This window comes from Gambusia affinis, linkage group LG23 (genome assembly GCF_019740435.1).
Source record: "Gambusia affinis linkage group LG23, SWU_Gaff_1.0, whole genome shotgun sequence".
NCBI classification, from domain to species: Eukaryota; Metazoa; Chordata; class Actinopteri; order Cyprinodontiformes; family Poeciliidae; genus Gambusia; species Gambusia affinis.
Window position 1 is genome coordinate 11408386 of NC_057890.1, and position 23013 is coordinate 11431398.

Below are 23013 nucleotides of genomic sequence, written 5' to 3' on the forward strand. Positions count from 1 at the left end.
TTATATATTCCACCTTTGGACAGTCTCAGGCTCCCTTGGAAACACCTTGAGGTGGCGAGGGACATCTGGGTTGCTTTGATCTGTCCGCTGCTATCACCTCTTCCCTTTGGCTGAATGCCAGAACATGGATTCATTTTAGAGGAAGGAGCTGGAGTGGACTTATAAGATTGATCAGCTGCTTTCTTTTTTGCTGCAATTACTGTTACTGCGATTATATATGGTTGTCTGAAATAACTATATCGTACTTTGAATACATTGTGTAATCAACCAGACATCAGAACTGGGCATTTTTCAGCAGATAAAATACCAGAAATTATGATTATTTTTACCCAATCCACAACATCCATCAAAAGTAAGAAGTTACACCAATATTTTTGGATCACAAGTATCCAACAGCACAATGCACTCAAACTATACTACATTATTTACTTTAAATAGACAAAAAAATCTGAATCTGTTGTAATGGAAATCAGCAGAGGAGATCTATAAGAAAACCATATAGACATATCGGCCAGAAAAAGCCTGATCGGTGCCTCTCCACTTCACTGCTCTGTCTTTAAAGTGGCGTGCAACAAATATGGTGCATAAGGAAGTGTTTGTGCTTCTAGCAGCCAATTTAGTTTGACTTGTGGGGTCTTCTGCTGACATTTGGGTGGTATTTGCATCTCCGGACGAAGCTGGCATTTTGAAAAGTTTCTGCTGACTTCCAATCTTTCCCTGTTAACAATCCGAAGAGTGACGAGGAGTGAATATGCATGCTCACAGCCAGAAAAGAGATTTCTCAGCCAGTGACCTTCATAATTTTTTAAAGTGGTAATACAATATGTAGTTAAATACGACTGTAAGCAGTTATGTGTGTGTGTGGTTTTTTTTTAAATATGCCTGTTTGTGTTTCTGACTTTTTAAACTGAAATGGCTAAGAAAGTTTTCAGCTGTGGTTCTGTGAGAAGAGTCTTCTGTTTTTGCTTTTTCTGTCACACTTACATTTTTCAGATTTTGCTAATTCTGATCTAATTCAATAAAGCCGCTATCCAAACCGGCTTGGTTCTCCGGAAAAAACGATTTAACAAAGGGCGTGGGACGTTTAATTATTGACATCGATCGTTCTGGAAAATGTTACAAAGCCCTTTCTAAGACTTTAGGATGAAGTGAGTGACAATCCAAAACTAAATAAAAAATACCGCTGTGGGGAACCTTCCCAAGAGAAGCAGGTCAACCAAGATTACTGTAAAGCAACTTGATGATTCAACCAGGAGGTATTTTTCACATGGAGCCAGGTTGGTTTCAATAGCTTTTTCCTATTAGTAAATAAAATGATCTCTTCAAAACTCTCCTTTTTGTTGACTCATGTTACCTTTATTCATTATTGAAATCGGTTTTTCATGCAAAACATTTAAGTCGGACAAAAAAGGGAAAAATTTTAGGGGGTGAACACTTTTGTGCAGCACTGTTTTATAATTTTAGTTGGAATATTACAGTGAGAGTCAACAAATCACTTTCACAGTTCTGTTTTTTTGCTGAGGACTGCACGCCTCAGGCAGGGGGAAAAAAAAAAGAATGACATCATGCTGATTCTTCTCTTGACGCACTTTGAAACACACATCTAAGGCTGTGCGACTGCTGAGCTGAAAAGAGGGTTGGGTTTTAATGCCCAGCGCACACAGGTGAAGTAAGCAGTGTATTCTCTAAGCAGACACAGCAGCAGAGAGCTGACTGCAGCTGTGCAACAGCAGGTGGCCTTTTTTTCTTTAGAGCAGCATGGCCTTCAGTACTGTTCAAAACAAAGCAGTGATTTTCTATTTTTTGTTTTTGTTTTGCCTTCATCTTTTGAAAGCTTTTGCAACAGCAACTTTGTACAGTGGCTGGAGCAATAGCAACTGGGTGCAACTCTAAACACATTCTTCCTTAAAGAACCTGACAGCTAATCTCGTCTTATATTTCTGATGTATTTTTTTGGTTAAGAGTGTTCAAGTTAAAACAATTATTTTGATTTTTTTCACTTGCAAAACTTCTACCCCTATTTAGGGCCCAATTTTTTTCTACCCGTCCAACTTTTGATATTGATTTCGCTTTTGTTGTCAGTAATTTTTCTCAGCTTGGAAGACATGCACGGTTGTTCTGTTCTTTTCACTTCTTCACAGAATACCTGATAAATAGTCAGGTATAAAATATTGAACCGTCAACGTAAACGGCATAGATTTCTCAAAGTACGCACTCAGCATTTCTTTATTGCACCCACGTTTAACCCTAAATGCTGAGCCAGTGAGAAAAAAATGGTTATATTATTCAATGTCTTATTAATAATGGAGAAATGGAGAAATATACGATGATAAGAACATATTTGATTTAATTTATTTTAATAAAGGTATGTGGTCTATTTAATCATATTACCTCAAATGATTTAATGATTTCCAAAAATAATTTATCGTGATGTTAAGTAGATAAAAGGAAAGCTATCAGATTTCTGTTTTGGCATATTTAAATAACTCTGAATGCATAGCATACTACATAATCTATGTTCTCCTTTTCTTTAATGTTTCCATTCAACATATTGTTGAAACATGATAACTGGTCTTGCATAAAATAATAATAAAAAAAAAAAACAACTTTAATTTTCCTGCTGCAAACACTTCATTTCTGTTCTATTTGGTTTCACATTTGAAATTAAACTGATACATGAAGTTACAAGCGTCCATGCTTGGATTTAAAAGTGTGTGTAGAGAAAGAGTCAGAGGTTGGGAGATTGACAAGGTGCCTGTGGGGGGTGCAAAGAGAGGCACAATGGGACAAGCGATGGGAGTGGATGGAGCAGTGATTTGAGAAAATGGACAGAAAGGCTCTGCCGGGAGGCTGGAGTAGCCTGGGGGGAAAATGACGCACACAGGGAAAATTCTGCACTAATTTCACATAATTATCAACTTGGCACATATGCCAAGAAAGGACTAAGAGCTGGAGCAGATGTAAAATACATGTAATAAGCCAAACAAGGTTTTTCTCTCAAGGTGTTTGGTTGCGCTGTGCACTTGACTTAAAATTGTACTTTTTAAATTACTTTTCAAATTTGTTTTGTTGACATGACATGTGAAAAGGCTTAATGGTGTGACTTTATTTTGAACTGAATAGAGGGTAACATTGTGTAGGCTTATTGACAATCCTACTGTTCAAAAATTCATTGCATATGTTTTCTTATTATTTATTTATTTTGTTACCTCCACTGATTTCACAGTGTGTCAGAAACATTCCTCAGAGATTCATTCTAGTCTGTTTTGACATAATGTCAAGTATGTGCAACTGCATGGTGTTTCATCATGCTGTTGCTGCAGATTGGTCCAACACATCTATGATGCAAATTTCCTGTTTCTTCACATTCCAAGGGTATTTATTGGTTTGAGATCTGATGACTGAGGGCCGTTGAAGTACAGTGAATTTCTGAAGATTATTTTGAAGATATTTCTGAAGAGTTTGAGATTGGGTTTTGTGACATAATGCATTGTTCAGCTGGTTTTAACCATCAAGTGATGGATAAAATATTTCTAAGAAGAGATGGACACGGACAGAGATGTGTTTAAACAATGACCCTGCTAACTCAATGTTGCAGCGGAAATCAAGACTTGCCAGACTTGGCATATTTCCTAGTCTACTACTGTCCAATTTGGGTGAGCCTGTGCAAATTGTAGCCTCAGTTTCCTGTTTGTAGCTGACAGGAATGCTGATTGCTATGTTCTTCTGTAACCCAACTGCTTCAAGGTGAGATTATATTCAGCGCAAATTTTAAACACCTGCATTCACAACTACTGTGTCATATACAGACACCAACCTAAGGAGAGATACCAAGTATTCTAATTGTTTTTTATACTATATGATGAAGCCAGAGTACCTAGAGAGAACCCACACATGCACAGAGAGAACATGTAAGTCCTCTTGATCACAAGTCAATGTCTACATCCATTAAACTGGTGCCACTATCTGTTTTCAACAAGCAATTGAACTGGCGTACCTAATAAAGCGGCCAGCTGGTTTAGACAAAAGTCACCAGTAGACAAGTTTTGTGAGCGTCTGCTGGATATTTTTTGAAATCTTAAAGGGACATTATAAAATTTATGAAGCAGCAGTGATTTCTGTCCAACAACCAAGTCATCTTGATGTCTTTCTCAGTTTGGTGCTTTGCAGTGATGTTCACACCAACATTGTGTTGTACTGGATGTTACAGCAGTCACTCATGTGTTCCAGGCTATCTGACAAATGTTAACTTTTGCATTTAAAACGACAATTAGGCACTTATTCTACAGATAACATGCTGTACAATTGATGGCGTAAAAGCCAACTCCTGCGGTAAGGGACAATAAAGTACAGCAATCCAATGGAAATCTGTAAATGTATTCCATAAAAGAATATATTAGTTGATTAAAACACATTTTTGAAATAAATTAGTGATTCAACTGTTTATCTGCGACTCCCTCTGCATCACTTATCTCAAACATAAAAGTGCTCTCTGCAGTGAAGCTGGAATGCCTAAGTTGTTTGTTGTTGGGTCTCTGTTTTCATTTCAGACCAGTGCCTTTTAATTACTAACGCAGGACACATTTTCCCTCAACATCTGTCATCAACCTCTGAGAAATGTCTGTATGTAGGCTATTAAAATGCAGCCTGGATGGCTTAGCCTTAAGTCCTGCTCACACATACGTGCACATAAAGCTTTGCTCGGCCAGCCCTTGCTCTCTCTTCTAATCTTTTCTCACTCACTCTGAGGATTTTCCTCAGTAAACAGCACTTCTATTTCTCTTTTTCTCTATTTCTTTCTTCTTCTTTTTTTTTTACCAGCAACTCTTAAAAATGTAGTCCAGATTCAAGAAAGGGTGGGTTTTACCCTGGATAGGTTGAAGAGGGATACACAGAAGTAAAGCAGCAAAGATGATAGAAAGAAAATCAGAATGAAGGGATAAGAATAGCAAGGCTTCAGAAAGTCTACAGAGAAACAAACATTGACAATTGTTTTTTCTGTCCAACCTTGGTTCACCCATAAAAGGCTAACAATATAGTCATTGTCTTTCATTGATATCTTGGGAGGCTCCGTACTATTGTAACATTTCATTTTATCAGTTTTCAGCTTTATGTTTAATGTACGTATGATAGATCCATCAATAACAACCCAAATATTGAATGATGGTATTTTACTCAAGGATATCAGTGTTCAGAACTTAATAAGTAATATTTACTTAAAAAGCCCATCTCATGCTAAATTATATGTTGAAATACCAAGAACTGTCCTTGTGTTTTATATAACCCTGTGAATGTCTGTTAAATCCAACAAGTAACCTGATTTGTGGGCGTGTGAGGGAGTTAAATAAAAATGGATCTTAAATAGTGGAGTAAATAACTTAAAGATGATCAGTCTACATTAACTGAGATACCTATATGCAATGCTCCTTTACTCTCTAATGGATGCCACTTGGAAAGCAGCCAGTGAAGGAGTGCCATCTACTTTCCTTTGGCGCTGATAGGCTGTCTGGCCGGATGTAGTACTAAGATGCTTTCCGCTGTGCACATTCAAGGATTTTAGTTTTTAATGGATGGCTGTGGGCCCATGTCCACTGTCTTGAATTTGATATTAAAGTTTTGATTTGACTATGATACACAACACAATTTTGGCATGAACATGCCAACTGTTCCTGCTGGTCACAATTTGCACGATATGTTAAATCTTTTAGGGTTTTCAGGTCCATCTTCCACTGTAATGTACGTACTAGCACTGGTTTTTATCACTTTCAAAATGCAGCTTCAGCCATTTTCTTGTGAGCATCTTGTAGGAGTTCTTCCTCTTCTGCTGTCTTTCTGGCACAATCCTGTATGGAGATTCACATAAACACTGTGGATATGACATATATCTAAACTCTAGCACGCGCACGCACACAAACACTAGATATTGTGCAAGAGATTAGAGCCATCATTGTGGGGGTCTTTTCTCTGGGTATTGAAGGTGGATAAACTCATTGATTGTGTTTATCTATCCCATAATGGAATCAGACTGGGTTCCCTGGGCAACGGGCCCAACAGACACCTTAAGCAGACAGTCGTCAGTCGTAGCTTAAGGGGGTCTAGTCTCAGCAGTGCACTTCTTATGAAGTCGGCTTATAGGTTCCGGGAGGCTTGAAGGTTTACGTGGGGAAGAATAGTGGATGCTGGGAATAGTTGACTGGTCAGATTAGAGGTTGAAATTGTGCTTGGACAAATGGTAACCCAACATAATGCTGTGTGCTTCAGTGTCATTTCCCATAGTGCTTTATTGGCTCCTGGTGACTGCTTTTAAAGGGGATTAAGTTTTTGTGGAGATTTTAGTAATCTCTATAACAGGATAGTTTGTTACCAAAAGGAAATTTTACGAAATGGAAGATCCTCATTTCTTGTATTCTACATTAATCAAGCCTAATACTCTTCCTCCGACCTGAAACTATGAAAGGACAGAAGTGGGAGGACAAAATGCCCTTAATGCTCTTTGAATGAATGTCAGTGGGAGCTGCAGCCAAGAGAATTACTGAGCCACAGAGAAGCACAGGAAAATGTTTTTGTCAAACCTCTGTCTACCTTTTCTGCCATTCCTTTCATTTTTCTGATGTACGATCTAACCTTACAAAGATGAGAAGCATGACAGCACTCTAACTCTCATTAAAAACACTGAAATCTAGAGAAATGATACACGGGAACTCTGCAGCACAGCTTTTACTGCAAGAGATGAGGTGATTTACAGAAATTCTTTTGTTATTGTCTCTCGCACGTCCTTGTGTTCTCTCCCTTTGAATTCAGCCTCCGTTGCCCGTGTTTCCTTTTCCCATCTTTCTTTCCTTTGACAACATGACCTGCCACTCTGCGTTACTGTCACATGAGCGAGTGCCAGCCCCCACATCACAGCAGCCTTTGATTGGCCAGGCCTTTCCAGGTCGGTGAGCTGCTGCCTGATAATAACCTTGTTTGATTGCTGGAGCAGAGATGTAATTGATTGATCTGCTCACCCTGTCTGGGGCCTGGGCTTCTGAAGTAGCCCTGTGTGTGCGTGGGTGTGTGTTGAAGTGGGGCGGGGGGTATTGGTTGATTGCTGAACGGAGCTCCAGATAAGCATACATGCACACATGCCTCGACCCACTGCACAGCTCTCTCTCACACACACACCCACACTTGCCTGCTCTGGTATTGTAAAACATAATATTCTCCAAGTATTAAAGGCGTATGGATGATGGAAGAATAATATGAAGGCATTTTGTGAAGCCCTCTCCAGCCCATCTGCTCTGTGTACCTCTCTAAACAAAACCCACCAACCAATCAACAAGTCATTAAAACTCATTAAAATTCACCCAACGCCCTCTGAAAGGATTATTTACTTCCTAATTGGTGGTTATAGAAGTAAATCTATCTTTGTGGACGGTTAATTATTTTCAAAGATAGATGGTATCAGCTAACTGCAGCATTCAGTATATTTGTAGCTAAATAGACAAACTCTAAATAGCGTTCACACTTACTAATTTAGAATCGACATTTATCCCCCAACACACACACATTTGTCATACAAGTGAATAAGATAACAAAAAAGATGTTATGTTTTCAGTTTTTTACTGTAATTTGTTATTTTAATTGTATTATACTCATAAGTAAAATATATAGTTTTCTGTTCAGCTTATTTATGCAGCACCAGTTCTCAATGAAAGCCAATCCAAGGAGCTTTAAAAGTCAAACCGGCAGGATTCACATCCAAATATTATGTGAATATAAAAACATTGTACATTCATCTTCAGTTTTATAGCAGAATGAGGACAATTTTCTGGCAATGTTTACTGGCATTCTTGACACTTTATAATTGACGCAAATCCAGATTTTTATACATATATAAGAAAAGTTTTTCTTGTTTTGAACATTTCAACATTACACATTTTCCTACAGGCTTTCTGGAGATTTGAAGTGTTTTTGTTCTGGGGTGTTTTTTTTTTTTTTTTTTTACTTTTATAAATGAATATTCCTCATGACATGTTAAAAATAAACAATGTTTTGCCATATTTTTCTTTGTGGGGGAAGAAAAATGCCACCCTGTGTCCAGATTGATTTAATTGCTCCAGCATTGTTGCTTAATAAAGAAATAGTTCACCAGTGGAGGAAACAGCACTGTACCAGCTATGTGGTGGGAGGCGGTGGGGGGGTCTCATCACAAAAAAACAGTTCTTTCTTGATTTATTACATCCACACAAAGCAGAACAAGCATCTATAGCAGTAATGACTTTAGTGGGATTTCTACCAGAACAAACTATAAAAGAGAATGAACAACAGAAGAGAGGTGAGGGGTAAAAAGAAGAAAAAAAAACCCCAGCAAAAATCCATTTTGTTTGATGTTAGTGTCTCAGCCTTGCAAAAGATTCTACAGGAAAAACCCTGAGAAATAACATTAGGGGCATCTTGTAATGTGATTTCTGCTATGTGTGAATATGAGATTTCTAATGGATCCGAGCACATTAGAGCAGTCTTTATCTGTAGTATTTATTCCCCCTTGGTTTCAAATGCAATTTGCTAAGTACGACATTTCACTCAGCTCCAGTTTACCAGCTTTCTGGCTCGAAGGGATATGGGGGAGAATAATAATATAATAAGGGATATGTGGAGGATGGGGGGGCACATGTACAGTATAGCATTTGAGACAAATTGGTACTTTATAAGAAGCATATTCTGTCCCTGTTATTTGGAGAATATGCAAAGATAATAGCTGCAGGAGAGAGGTTCTGCTGTGTTTTTGAACATTTTCATCTACATGAGATTGTAGTGAGGAGAGATTTAGGAGGGGATTTCATTTGCAGATGTGTTGGACCTTTCCATCACTGGAATATTCAAAATATGTTTGTATTCTCAGAATACAACGTACGACCAAACGTGGGCTTTTTGGTCAGAACAAACCAATCTTTATAATATAGGTGTACAGTAAAACCTAAAACTGATTTTTTTTTGGGGGGGGGGTTTCTTTCCCCCAAAGTTAAGTATTTTTTCCAAGCAACAAATATTATCACAAGTTTTAAAATTGTATTGTTAATACTGCTTGTGTGGTTTTGAAGTTGTACTATTTTATCTCATGGCTCTTATGCTGAATATCAAGTGTTTGACAGCTATGGCTACATTACAGCTTAAATTTAAAAAGGTTATGCATGCAAAAGATCACTGGAGCTTCTTTTCTTTTAGCTCAGTGTGTGGGTGATGAAATTGGTTATCCATTTGTCACGAGTCTTCCTTTAGAGGAGCCATAACTGTAAATATGCTGTGTAAAAATCTTAATATAGTTGTTTGAAAAAATACGTGTAATGTTATTCTTTGAAGTAATGTTAGATACTCTTTCTGTTTTGAACAGAAGTTTATTTTTTGCCTGCTTGCTTTCGGTGCCTTTGGTATATTGAGTCTTTTTTTAATCTAATCTGAAGGCAGACTTAATAAATGGCAATTTATAATTTTCCAGTGAACAGAGTTAAGTTCATACTTAAATAAATAAAAATAAAAAAACCTAATAAAAACCTTTCTGGTATTTCTACAGTGCTCAGATTTAATCCAAATGTTGTTTTCAGACTGCTGAGCTATTTGGGGCAATGTGACCTTTTCAGAACAGCCAACCAGTGTCCCAATTCTTACATCGTGGGAAGGACAAAGATTCATATCCATCCTCAGTTTTCCTGGCACTCTGATATCTGCTTTTGAGTTATGAGGGTCATGGCATCCCTGATTAACATTCTCATTTACATGTTTCTGTCAGAATTTCCGCAAATCGTCCCAAATCAACCAATATGGTGTACTCTGAGCTCTCCAGGGGCTTAATGAGCTAAATTAAGAAGGAAGTCATTTAACCCCTGCCTGCAACGCAATCACGCGCCCTTATGCACAGCCTTGGTGTTGTTCGGCGTACCTGCTCATCACAACCAAACAAGCAGGAGCATGCTAGCACATACACAGTGCGTATCTGCCTCACCTCCACCCCAGATTTCAGTAGATGGGAGATAGAGCAAGGCCATTATGCAAATGTCAGGTGTCAAGTGTAAATGAGGTTGGAGGGATGGGTAACAGAAGTATTGAATATCACACCGGCTCCCTTGGCAACAGCACCGAGGTACAGTAATGAGAGCATTCCAGGATGTGGGCTGGCAAAAGCTTCGTTACAATGAAAGATAGAAATGTGAGAGATATGAATTTAGTCCGCTGGGTCTTGCTGGTTTAAAACAGCATAGACGGCGCCATCTGCTTTATGTACAGTACAAAGGAGATTTGAACAGGCGGGTGCTATTCTTATAAATCTGTGAAAGTTAAAGCTGCATCAACTTTTTATAGGAAGATATAGAATGTCATTTTGTCGCAGAATAATATTTATTTAAGCGACATGATGTGAACAAAATACAGGATTTCTTTTGCAGACATGTTTTATATATGCTTCCCCAAAGCTTGATAATGGGTCCTAATGCCTAATTAATTGCCTCACTTCAGTTTCTCATCATCTCATCCTATTGCTCAGACTGTCTTCTTTGTTCATCTGGCTCTCTTCTTTCACCGACTCATCTTCTGCTCTCCCACGGGTCCTCATACAAAGATAAAACATTCCCGTTATTAAAAAGACCCGAGTCGACAACCGTTAATTTAATTATTGATAAAAATCTGAACAAATAATTGTCTAAAGGTCATCTTAATGTTAAACTCGAAATCTCCTTAATCACATTATTTTTATCGGAGGAAACCGACCCATAGGAAAACAGTCCGTCAATGAAAGCTTAATGTTTTGTTTTTTTTGTTGTTTTTTTTTAAAACAGATCAATTTCACATACCTGCTTACCTCCCTTAACCATAATCACTGTTAAATAGATTATGAGATGATTTCATTAGGGATTTTTTCTACTACAGTGCTAAACTAAGGCTGGTTTGGTTTTCCATTCTTAAAGTCAGCTGAGCTCCACACTGTTATGTCACCAGAAACATCTCATTCAGCGAGTGTTTGTTCCTTTATCTCCTTTATTCTGAATTTTGGATGTGTAAGGAACCTGTTCAACTACACAAATCACATCATTTATTTCAATAGCCCCGAAAAAGCATCCTAATTTTGCCCTTCCCATTCACAGTGATTTGGTGATTGCTGATATGATTGTTCACGGCTTAAATGACTTTTTAACTTGATCAGGTATCAACAGAGCAGAAAGTGTTTTGAAACCACTTCAGAAATGGTGTTTGTTGATTGAACTGAAATAAAAATAATAAAAATAAACAGCAGGGAAATAAGAGGCAGGGAGATAATTATTCATGTGCTAGTACCACTTCTTTCATTTATGCTGTCGCTGAATGGCTTTTACTTTTTTGTCTTAAGACAAGCAGATAATAACCTATACCAACTCAACACTTGTCAGTGCATCTCTTTGGAATTGTTACAATACAAATAATAATTGAAAAAAAAAATCACACTATGTCTTTCTTTTTTAACATTAATATCAATATTCTACCCCAAAAAAGCTTAGCATTTACTTTACATCAGTAGCTGTAACTACAGTATTGACACCAGAGCTATTCTTTGAACCAGCTAAGAGCTGGTGCAGAGATAGCTCCAGTCTCTCAGCTTTGTTTATTTATTTATTTATTACAGTGACACTGACACAGTTGAGTAAACAACTAAATGTAAAGGCCAGAAAAAAAATTCTGCTTTCAATATGTCCAGCTCAATAAGTTTTAACAACTTAATTTTGTAAAACAAGTTTACCAACAAAGCTGTTTTTTCACAACTTTAAGCAACATAAAAAATATCTCTTTGTCATCATGGCATCTTTTTTTGTTGTTTTACTAATTATTGGTTCACATTTGGGACTTTCAACACTAACCAGACATATTAAAAGCCCTACTATAAAAACTTGCTTTGTTTTATTATGATAATATTTTCACCCAAATTTAACATTTATGATTTTGTTACTCTTAGCACAAATACCTCTGCATGAGCTTTTTTTTTTCTTTTTTTTTTTTTTTTTTGGTGAAATGTTGTCTGACTATGTGGTAGGACACCAAAAATATATCTCAGCATGACTTCGGTGGTTGTTCCAAACTGCTAATTGAATGCTGACTGTGCAATAAGAGCTCCAACAACTGCTTCAGCACAATAGCTATAGATAACAGATTAAACTGGTCTTTGACTGGAAGACTACAACTAAGTAGAACAGAATAATAACAATTACAATCATTTTCTTTCCGAAACAGATAAATCAAAAGTCAAAAGCAATGTACATTAACAGTTGAAAAGCACATAGCAGAAAAAGCCTCTTAGCAATGCTATTTCAACCCTTAACAGTATTTTAGATGTTTTTCTATAACAAATGTACAGACAGTAAAACAGGTTCCTTTTCATTGCATTTTCATCCTCAGTTCCCCACGTGTTGCAGCACAGACAGTAACTTCCACTTTCTCCCAGGAGACAAGGCTGTCAGCTTCAGCACCATAAAGGGATGGCAGTGACTGCATCCTGCAGCTTGTTGTTGAACCAGAATCTCTCATAATCAAAACTTGCTTAGATAATTAGGTTAGTTTGTCATTTCTCGGCCCTCAAGACGGACTCAGCGTGGGAGAGAGAGTGGGCCGCCAGCTGTCATGCAGACAGGTAAAATGGATCAGTTGTGTCTCATTTTATCAGTGAGTTGTTACTGTCAGTTTCAGAGCCTTGGTGTGAAGTGCTGATGTTGGTAAATAGATTTTTGAGAAAGGAAAAAAAAAAAAACACCATTGTTACTTCCCCCTCATTAAAAGTTGGCATATGAAAGTATTTTTTCTCCAACAATTCTGTTAATATATGTGACAGAAAGAAGTGGATGCTTTTGTTTGCGTCTTCAATCCATGACCTTCATCGTGTTCTGTAGAGTCTATGTGTGAGGTTAAGGTTCTCAGTTGGGGAAGAAATGCACACTTCCTTCCTTGACAGAAATTCAAATTTAAGTCCCTATCTGTCTTTTTAATGAGTGATAGTAGGATGGAGCAATAAATAGTTGTCAGGGTAGGTGTTGGTTGGCTTGCAAGTCAAAAAAGAAAAATCCCCTTCATCCAGAGGGACCTTGTGATATAGTCACAATGTTGTGGGGATGCCATCTCGTTGTTCAAACAGCATTATTCACGAATGAGTCATTGCGGTTTTGTTGCTCATTCTGGTACAAACTACATGCCCAAGCTGATCTGACTGGATTTAAATGGGCTTTAGGTCATGATTTCTGACAGATCATTCCATCTTCTTTACTCCAACATCCTAGACGTAGTTTCAGATAACACCTGCTCTGTGGAGGGGGCAAGCGTTGACATGTTCCACGAGACCTGGTCTTAGATTTTCACACTTTCTGTTTCTGTAGTTCCCTGTGTTCCTGCACGATTGGTGTTCCTCTGAAGTAGGTCTTTGTTAGCTTCTATATTAAGTGAGGCTGGATGGTGTGCTTTGCTCTTCATTTGGTGTCATAGTAAACTTCCCCATCTGACGATATACTTAAGAGGACTGCAAAGGCAGCAAATTGATTTGATTTACAATTTTATGCAAATGTTGCATAAAACATGATTGTAAACTACTAAAACTGTTCTTTCCTGTTGCTCTTTTAAACATTATTCTAATTAAATTCCACATTGTGAGACATATACCTCAAGCTTAAGTGATGAGATGAGAAGTAAGGCCATTGAAGAAAATATTCTGTACTCATCATGACAAACTTTCAGTGATTAACAGCAACTTTTGCTACTTTAACCCTACTGTAGGAAAGTGATGGAAAATACACACAGATTAAATTTAAAATAAGCTAAATGGTTGTGCATTTGATGCTACAAAGCTCCACAACAACAGATCAGTCTTCTGGGATTCAGTGTCAGGATAGATACTGTTAAAGAGTGTTCAATATAAAAGTGGGGCATCTGATTTAGAAACTGATGTTAAATGTTGGATTATTTGTGAGTTATTTGTCGGTTATGGCCCTTTAAGTGTGCTTAAGGCACTTTTACCCTGTATTTTTCATCTCTTAGTGTGTCATCTTTGCTTCATCTTTGATTCTATAGTTTAAGGCAGATTGAAACACTACAACATATTTCCTAAATTATGTTTAATTTAGGGAAATGCGTAACCCTGCAACGTATCAGGGTTACGTTGCAGGGCCCTTAAGAGCCATGGTAGCTTATCGAAGTCAGAACTTTTAGCCTTTCTGGGTTCACAGTGATGGACTGAGTTTCCCTCTGAATGCAAGAGCAGATTCTCTGGCAATCCTAGCTGCAGGCTAAAACCCAACCATTCAAATAGCATTTTACCAGCCTGAGACTTTTTTTGTACTTTTTTTTTTTTTTTTTTTTCACTCGCCATTGGAGAGCTGATGTCAAGTAGGGTATACTCAACCTTCATGCTTCTCTTTTCACAAGCCTGGCCACCTTCTATCTCGCAGAACTCCATTCACAGCTCTTTTTATGAGTGCATTTGTGAAAATGTTTCAGCCACTGTGAGGCTTGAACAAGTGACCATTTTTGAAAAGTTAAGCTATGACATGTAGATAAAGTGCAGTGCATGTAAAAGTATTTACACTTTTATCTAACTCACATTTTTCATGTTATTGCATGAGATTTATTTATTTTTAATAATACAATTGAAAACATACCCCACAGGTCAAGGATAAAGCAGGATTGGGTTCTAATACAAGTTTTCACACAGAGCACACTTCAATCCATCATCCATAAGAACGGAAACAGCATAGCACATCTGCAAATCGACCAATATATGACTACCCACATAAACTGATGACTGGTTGGCAAAGAGAGCATCTCTAAGGGAAACAGTGTATGTTCCTTTAGTGTCTTTAAAGAGGTTTCACAGATCCACTGCTCAGGTGGCAGAACTATTAGTTTTGCTGTCCACTAATCTGTCCTTTTATGTTTTAACAAGAAAATCTATTTTGAAAGAACATGCTAAGACGGTGAGCTTGCAGTTTGCAACAGGACATATAGAGGATGTGGCTAGTTATTAAGAAGATCTTCTGGTCAGATCGGATCAAAAACACTTGTAGCCATAATTGTTGCTACAAAACTGTCATTCCAGATTTATGTATATTATTTTTTTTTTAAGAAAAAGATTAGCAAGTATGCATATTTGGGGCACTTTTGCATCTGCTACATGTCTATAGATGTAGGACGTTTATGTGAAATTGAAATTTAAATGTCATATTTAAACTTTTCTGTTTAAATATCGGCTGCTGTTTCTGCAGCCAGCATTTTATATGTTATTGAGACACATCTTCACCTCAGCCTCTGCTTTTTACTGCACATATTGTTTTAGACACCAACTCAAAGTAAGACTGATTACCAAGCTGCCACTTCCATCATTTTATGTTACAGCCCAACATTCATGCTTATTAAATTAAACATAGACAGGGCATTTCTGCAGATTTAAATCCAGCCTGCATTTCACCCCTTTTACTCTTTGATTGTAAAATTATCAGGTTCTTTAATGGATTGTATTAAATAATTTATGTCATTTATAGTTAATTATCTTGCTAATTCATTTAAAACCCAATGCTTTGAAATGTACCCAGAGGGACTCTTCCTGTCCACTCTCCTCGTTCCCCTTGCCGTCATCTTCCTCTCCCGTTCTCCTCAGTGCCCTTTGGTAATCTTGATACTTGAAATATTTCATAGACAGGCTCTCTGTTTACCCATATGGCCAAGTGCATAAAAGCTCGCCACTCACACACGTTGCCCCCCACACCTGTCACTTTCTTAAAGTGAAACACTCAAAGTTAAAGGTCAGTGCTAGCTCAAGGTTGTCTCGCTCTCTCTCTCTTCCTTTTCCTCTGGAGAGCCCTCTCTGGTGGACACCCGCTCACACTCAGACGAAGACATGGCATTACAAAAAGCCGGCTTCGGAGAGGCTATGAAGGGATCAATGAATAATTTAACCCCTAACATCATCTTTCCCCCCTTGCCTGTAATGTATCCACAAACATTGCTGGGTGTGTGGGGAATTATTGCCACTTCCTTTCAGCTGACGCCCCCTGCTTGTCGAGGGGCGGCTGTTTCTGTGGCGTAATGTGATGTGTGGGTGCGTTATCGGAGCTGTAGGTATGACAGACACACAGCCCTAGAGCTGACTTCCTGGAATTGCATTTTGTTGGCCGTCTCCAATATGAGACCTGTCACCTCGTTCCCTCCAGGCCATGCAAACCGTGATTGAGGCATTTCTGTGAGGTGTCACTATCAAGGGTACACACTTGTGAGTTTTTTTGTGTTTGTGTCTGCTTGTGTGCAATGGGTAATAGGCTGCAGAAGAGTTTTATACGTTTTCAATTACATGTCCTCTCCTTCTTTTCAGTTTTTCTCTCTCCATCGTTCATTTTCTTGCCGTCTCTTCCTTCTACCCTTGGTTTGCCCTTACTACTTCCTTTACTTTCTTCTTCACCTCCTGTGCCCTCTACTTCTCTAGTCCTCTGTCAACACTGTCATAGTTTGGGAAGCCCTTCAGTGTATTACAGACCTCTCACCAGTGGTTCTCTTTATGGCACTTTCTCTTTTTAAATTCAATCAGGCTTCAATGGAGCGCCCAGAACCATTTCAATTTACTACCTGGATGCCACAGGATGGAAAGTCCTACACCAACAGAAGGGCCTAAATAGAACTGAGGGCTGAGAGAGAAGAGACGAGAGGTGGAGGAAAGGTCTGGAAAGGAGGGAGGGAGTTGTGCTGAAGTGGTACCACATAGAGATAACACAGAAGGAGAAGTAAAAATAGAAGGAGGAATGGGAATTAGAGGAGAGCAGGGTAAGGGAGAAAGATGAGGTTAAAGGGGACAGGCTGAAATGTTACAGAGAATAAGAGGCTATGGAGGGTGGAGAGACGGACAACAGCTGAGGCAGATATTAAACGGGGATCCCAAACAGACTGGAGAACTATGGCTATGATTAAAAGTATTACCAGGGTTTTTATCCATCCATCCACCCACCCTTCCATCTATCCATAAACATAGACTGAGCTGATTTAACTCTAGAAATGTATAGAATTACGTCATTAAAATTGTTCAGGAAACCTCAATAGCATGAATAAGTATTCTTAGGTATATGTACGCTGGCATGAGTCACCCATTGTGAGTTGGTGGATTTGACGTACCCTTATCGTACTAAAGATTAATGTATTATAAAGGTGTATATTGGCTGGGAGCTAGAGAGTCAGTTTTATACCAAGGCTCACAAAACTTGCAGTATAAGATGAGGATGTTTTTCTAACATTACAAAAAAAATAAACTGCCCTTTACTCTGCTCCTCTCTTCAGGGCAACTTTCCATTCACTTGCCCCCCTTTGGGCCAAAATAGACTCATGTCAATCATGGCTTGCAACCTTTTGTGTGTTGGTTTGCAGGTTAAGTGTTTTTCTCAGTACTTTTCAGGCGAATTGAAAAGTGCCTCAACACTTGGCTCTCTCAGGAATAGTTGCCATTTCAGGCTTGCTGAGTCATTCACTGAACCATGAGTGTCCTTCCCTGGCCCAGTAGTTTATACCATCTCCCATAAACTCTGCCTAGAATAGATTGCGATGCGTATTAGTGATGCATATATGGTCTACAATGGTAGCAGCTCATTCGCTCCTTTTCTTGCCTTTGCTTCATCTGTGTCTATGTATCTGTAAGACTTGTACGGCTTTTTTTATAAAAGAAAATCTTTTCTACCTCTATTTTCAGATGTTTGGCAGTGGCATAGATTCTTTTCCTCTTTGTCTTCTCGCTACCTCTGTGGCATTTTAGTTTGAGTAGTACATTTAATTAGGCCAGAAGACAGGGCTACTTCTTTACGCTTTGATTTCTACTGTTATAACTTTTTCTTTCTGAGAAGCAACTCTCCAACTACTTGAGGGAAAGCTGCAGTCTCTCAGCAGGGGTCACCTTGAAGTAGTTCTCGATTGATTCCTGAGATTTTCCCTTGGTTTTGCAGTGTGAGGTCAGTTTTTTTTTCTCTGTGGATTTTGTTTTGTAACAGGACAAATTGATTTGTCTAATGTCAGCATTTGCACTGGGAATAATTGATATTTCGCTTTTTATTTCCTAGTTTACTTTATTAAAGGAGTCCCGTCCCTCTGTGGGAGGCCACTTAGAGTGATGCTTGTTAATCAGGCTTGTTTTGTAAGCAGGAGATGAACACTTAAAATACAGAAGTCATGAGGAGAATACAATAAGACCTGAAGCAGTTGTTGTTTGCACCTGGCCCTCTGTCAATAGAATTGTGTCTTAGTGAAGAAATTGGTGGCCGTTATCTAGAAAATAAGCAATTAAAGGGGCCTTTCACCCACATTCCCTTGTCACAAACAGGGCCATCACCTGCTTCTCTGCCTGTATTGACTTATATTGTACAGTGAGCACAAAAGCAGTAATTTAGTCCCAGCAAACTCCCATTGTGACATCCAGGCATCCTTGCCTCTCTGTGGTCTTAATGGCTCAATGTTGCCTGAGAGAAAGCTGATTCTCTTCTCTTGTCCCGCCTCTATTCACAAGGCGGCAAATGAGGAAAGCGGTAAAAATACATCTGTTAACCGCCATTAAAATAAATGGGAGAGGGTCTCTATCTTTCTCAGAGGGGGGTTGCATTTCTTGCACAGGTTTCAGGGTATTCGTACATTTCTCAAACGCACAGCACACGGTATAAAACTTGTTCACACAGGCTCAAGTGTATACAAACAGGCACACTTTGTTATCAATAAAGCCCAGAATTACTCATACCCCTCATATGTTGTAGGTTTTAAGTCCTAATTATATAGTGGCATGTTTCTTCTTGTTGAGCATATTCAGATATCTGATTGGGAGCTGATAGAGAATCAGTGAGAGTCAAAGATTAGGTTGATGGCAAGAAGACATTCCAACCCCATCACTAAAGACAAAATATCAGAGGAAATACAAGAAGTTGATCAGCAAGTATAAAAAGGTTTTGATTTCTGGAAAGTCAATAAATTATTTTCCATTTATTATTGATGATTGCATATGTTTAAATAGATGCAGCATTTTTTTTTCCCGTGTTGTATTACATTTTGCAAGATGCCCAGCTTATTACCTGCCAGAAGCAAACGTCTTTCACTTTAAATCTATATCTGCCTGGTGTATAGGAAGTATATATTAGTTATGCAGTGTACCTCTTGCGTCCTTTATATGCCATTTTAAACTGCGTGAACCAAAGAAATTCTACACTAAAGTAAAACTGTAAAGTTGCATAATTATTTCAGTAACAATATATTATCCTAAACTGCTCAAATATGCCTTCAAAAGCAAAATATTTATATGATATTCATGCCCGTGATCACTATTTATACAACTTCCCCATACTCTGAGGGATACCTGAGCTCCTAAAGGAACTTTTTAACCCTCTAAGTGATTCAGTCTTGAGGAAATTTGCTGGAAGTTGCAGATAAAAAATGATGAACTGGTTAAATGACATGTTGTTGTATCCAGACCAGCTGAGCAAGCAGTTTCACGTTATTTTTCCTTTCTTCTGTATGCAATTGTGAGAGACTTTAGCATCTTCTGACAATAAAGAACAACCAGCATCAAACCTTTCTTTTATCCCTGAGCAGACATGCAGTTCAGGGTGGCTTTAGTTGGCATTTAGGAATTAAAGAATGGAAGTACTGAACTAGCATCACTGTGCACACCTGAAAGCACCTTGACCACATTACCGCTCTGCAGAAAAGACTAACGAGAGACACACTCTTCGATACAATTAGAGGGCGATAAAGAGATGGAGGGTGGGGAGCATGCTGTAGCAAGATGGAGGACTAGGCCAATAGTGGCTGTAAGGTGGTGATTTGTCTTTGAGGCTCTGTGGTGTTGGTGTTGGCAGCGTCAGCTAAACAAGGCCATCTCATTTCCTGTTGTCTGCAGGAAGCGGCTGTCTGCTTCTGCTGCTGCTGCTTCTCAGAGCCCCCGGTCATCAATCTCCTCTTTTTAATTGGTCTGCACCACACTGCGACATGCCAGCACACACTCACCGAGACTCACGCAAACATTCACACACGAGCACGCACATGTATTGACAGAAATATGTGCAGAGATATAAATGCCAAAGCGGGCGATTACACGTGAGGACACGGTCCCAAGTGGTTTGCAGACTTGAAGTTGTCAGACCTTTTCAAGTTTACCTAATTTTGTTTTTATTCTCGCGTTAATGTGGAATTAATTTAGTCGGTTCCTCATTACATTCCACACAACAATGCCTTTAATGACGCAGCAAAAAAATTTCTGCCTTTTCTTCTGACAAGCACTGTTGAATAATTAGTTATTTGGTCCCCAATATAAAGCTTAAAAGGATGGTGTTCACATAGTGCTCATGTAGAGAACTCATAGTACTCAAACTGTGTTTTCTTAGTTCAGCTGAAGAAGAATGCAAGTTCAGGGATTTGACTTTAGAAGTCAGACATGCAAGGAATCTTTTTACTAGGGATTCAGTCACCCCAAACTCCAGTTACTCAGCTTTTCATGCTGGAACTTCAACTATAAGGACCAGAAAAGTGGAGACGTTCTGCTACAATTTTTTCTTTTTCCCTATTTTTTGCACTTTTGGAAAGACGTTTAGTCACAGTCATATCCATAAGACTCATTAGTTTGATTATTACCAAGCTAACTACACAGGTTAGCAAACAAAAAACCCCCCGTATAACCCTGACCTGTTTTATGATTATTTCAACAAGAAATAGATAATCATGTGGTAATTAACTGAAATGAAGCTGCAGTTTCACAGCAAACATAACTTGTAAGACTCACTCAGTATTGGGTTTTTTGGTGATATTGGGATAAATTTTCACACACATTTTTTTAAGTACAATATCATAAGTTAATATTTAAATATACAATTTTTTTATTCAAAAAATACTTTTGTAACTCAGATAAATTCTTTGATGCCAAATAGTCACAAAGTCTTAAATAGTAAATAGGAACAAAGGGTGCATGTAATTTTAGAGCATTTGAAACCGTTCTCTGGGAAATACATTTTCAGAATGTGGTAAGGTCAAGCATAAAACTACGAGAAACAAACAACACTAATAGACTATCATAATGACAGCTACTTTTCTCTGGCAGGCATTATAGTCCATATGGAGGCTGTATGCAGTAAGGTCACCTGAGCATAGACTCCACTATTAAACTGTTGTAATCTCACAGTTTAAAGTAAAGGTTCTTATTATGAAGCCCATTTATACCTTCAGCTGCGAGCATATAGACACTCTCACTCACCTAATTTCCATACAGATTTGCATATTGCTGTCTTCCTCTTTGTTTTCTTTTTTTCTTCTCTCACAAAGACACATGCCGATGGCACCACACACGTACAGACTGTAAGCACATACACTTTAAGCACACGAAAAGCCTTCGGTGTGTGTGATGCAGCATCAGGGGCCAAGAGCAGAGCATGAAACAGTGGGAAGTCTGGCGGAGGCGTGGGCGTTGTGTGGGAAGACCATATGCATTTCATCAGGGAATGATGAAAACACATGAACACACTCTTCATCGCAGGCAATACTGTCACGTATTCCAAAAAAAAAAAAAAAATCTGACTTTTTTTTTTTGTTTTAACCACATACACATCCTTTGAGCAAATTCTGTACAGGCTGTAGTTGGTAAACATCAACTGGAATCTTAATTCTTTCTTGAAACCTGGTTGTGATAAAGGAAAACGGGTTTTCTGTCAACTGGTCATGCAGCTGAGGCTGACTGAAGAAGCTGACACACTGCCATCTTGTGGTGGTTGTGGTAATTGCATGAGTGACCAAAAAGCATAGTAAGGACCCAAAGCAGTATGTGGCAACACTTATGAATGAATAATTTTATCATTATAAAAAAATAATAATAATAATAATAATGATTTAGTGATACGATGCAAGAAAACCGCTTTTTGTACTTGACAGGTTGTATACTCAGGTGTTACCTCGTCAATGAGGTATCCCTGTAGAAATAATTAGATTTTGTTTACTGAAGTGTGTAAAATTACCACTGAATCATTACTGAATGTGCAATCCAATAACACTGAAAGCTGCATTTCTAGCACTTATTGACTAATCATCAGGCAGGAAAGCTAATGTTTATCGTACCATAAAACCCCTAAAATGTCCCCAGCTATTAAAATCCATTCATGAGTTTTGAATACTGGAGTGATTGCGCTATGCATCATGATGGAATAATAGAGATAAGCACTCCTGGCTCTTTTTGAATGTGTTGCTTTGATGTGTTGGTAAAACCAGGTAGATTTGACATCTGTCACAGACGCAGGTATGCAGCAACACACTCCTGCACTCGCTACACCCTTCTGTTCGCTCTCTGTTGGCAGAGCCGCAGTTTGCACTGTCCTTGGTGTGTGACAGAACAAGCCTTCCTCTCTGAGCGGCAAAATCAGAATTCACCATAGCTGATAGGTCCGTGCCTGAGGGGAATTCTGGGAGATTTAAAGACGCTAAGTCCCTAATCGATCTCAGCGCACTCTTATTCTGCTGTCTTTCTCGAACCTTTGTCTTTATCCCATTTCTCTTTCAACAAGTAATACGCTGCAGTAGCAGATAGAGATAGATGATGGGATTCCTACCCTTTCAATTTAAAGAAGCATTTGTTACCTTGGGTTTAGTTTCTGTTGGGAAATGAATTCGAAAATGTTGTTGGATACGTTATTCTTTGTCTGTTCTCATCTGTCTGAAAAGATAATCAGACATAGGGTTTGTTGTTATCCTTAAAAAGGCTTTTTTTTTCTTCTCATAAGCCTTGTCCTTGTTAATATGGATGTTTTATGCTGTTAGGAATTGTTCTTTTTTTAAATGTACATACACATAGACCATGGCATCTACAATTATCTTGCACTAGACCAAGGCGCTGACATCTGTTTCCTAATGACTGATAATTGCATGCTGTCAAGGACAATCATCAGGAGTGCTGCTAAGAAACTGACTTTGGAGTGCAACTGGTTCAGCAGTGGGGGGTTTAGAGAAAACCATGACTCCTTTTCTGATGCCAGTGGTGAATTG

General features: G+C 38.5%; 1 protein-coding gene across 4 annotated transcripts in view; it reads left to right on the forward strand.

The window, feature by feature from the left end:
* exoc4 (exocyst complex component 4) overlaps nucleotides 1–23013 on the forward strand; it is a 114285-nt gene that overhangs the window by 42623 nt on the left and 48649 nt on the right. The window lies entirely within an intron of this gene.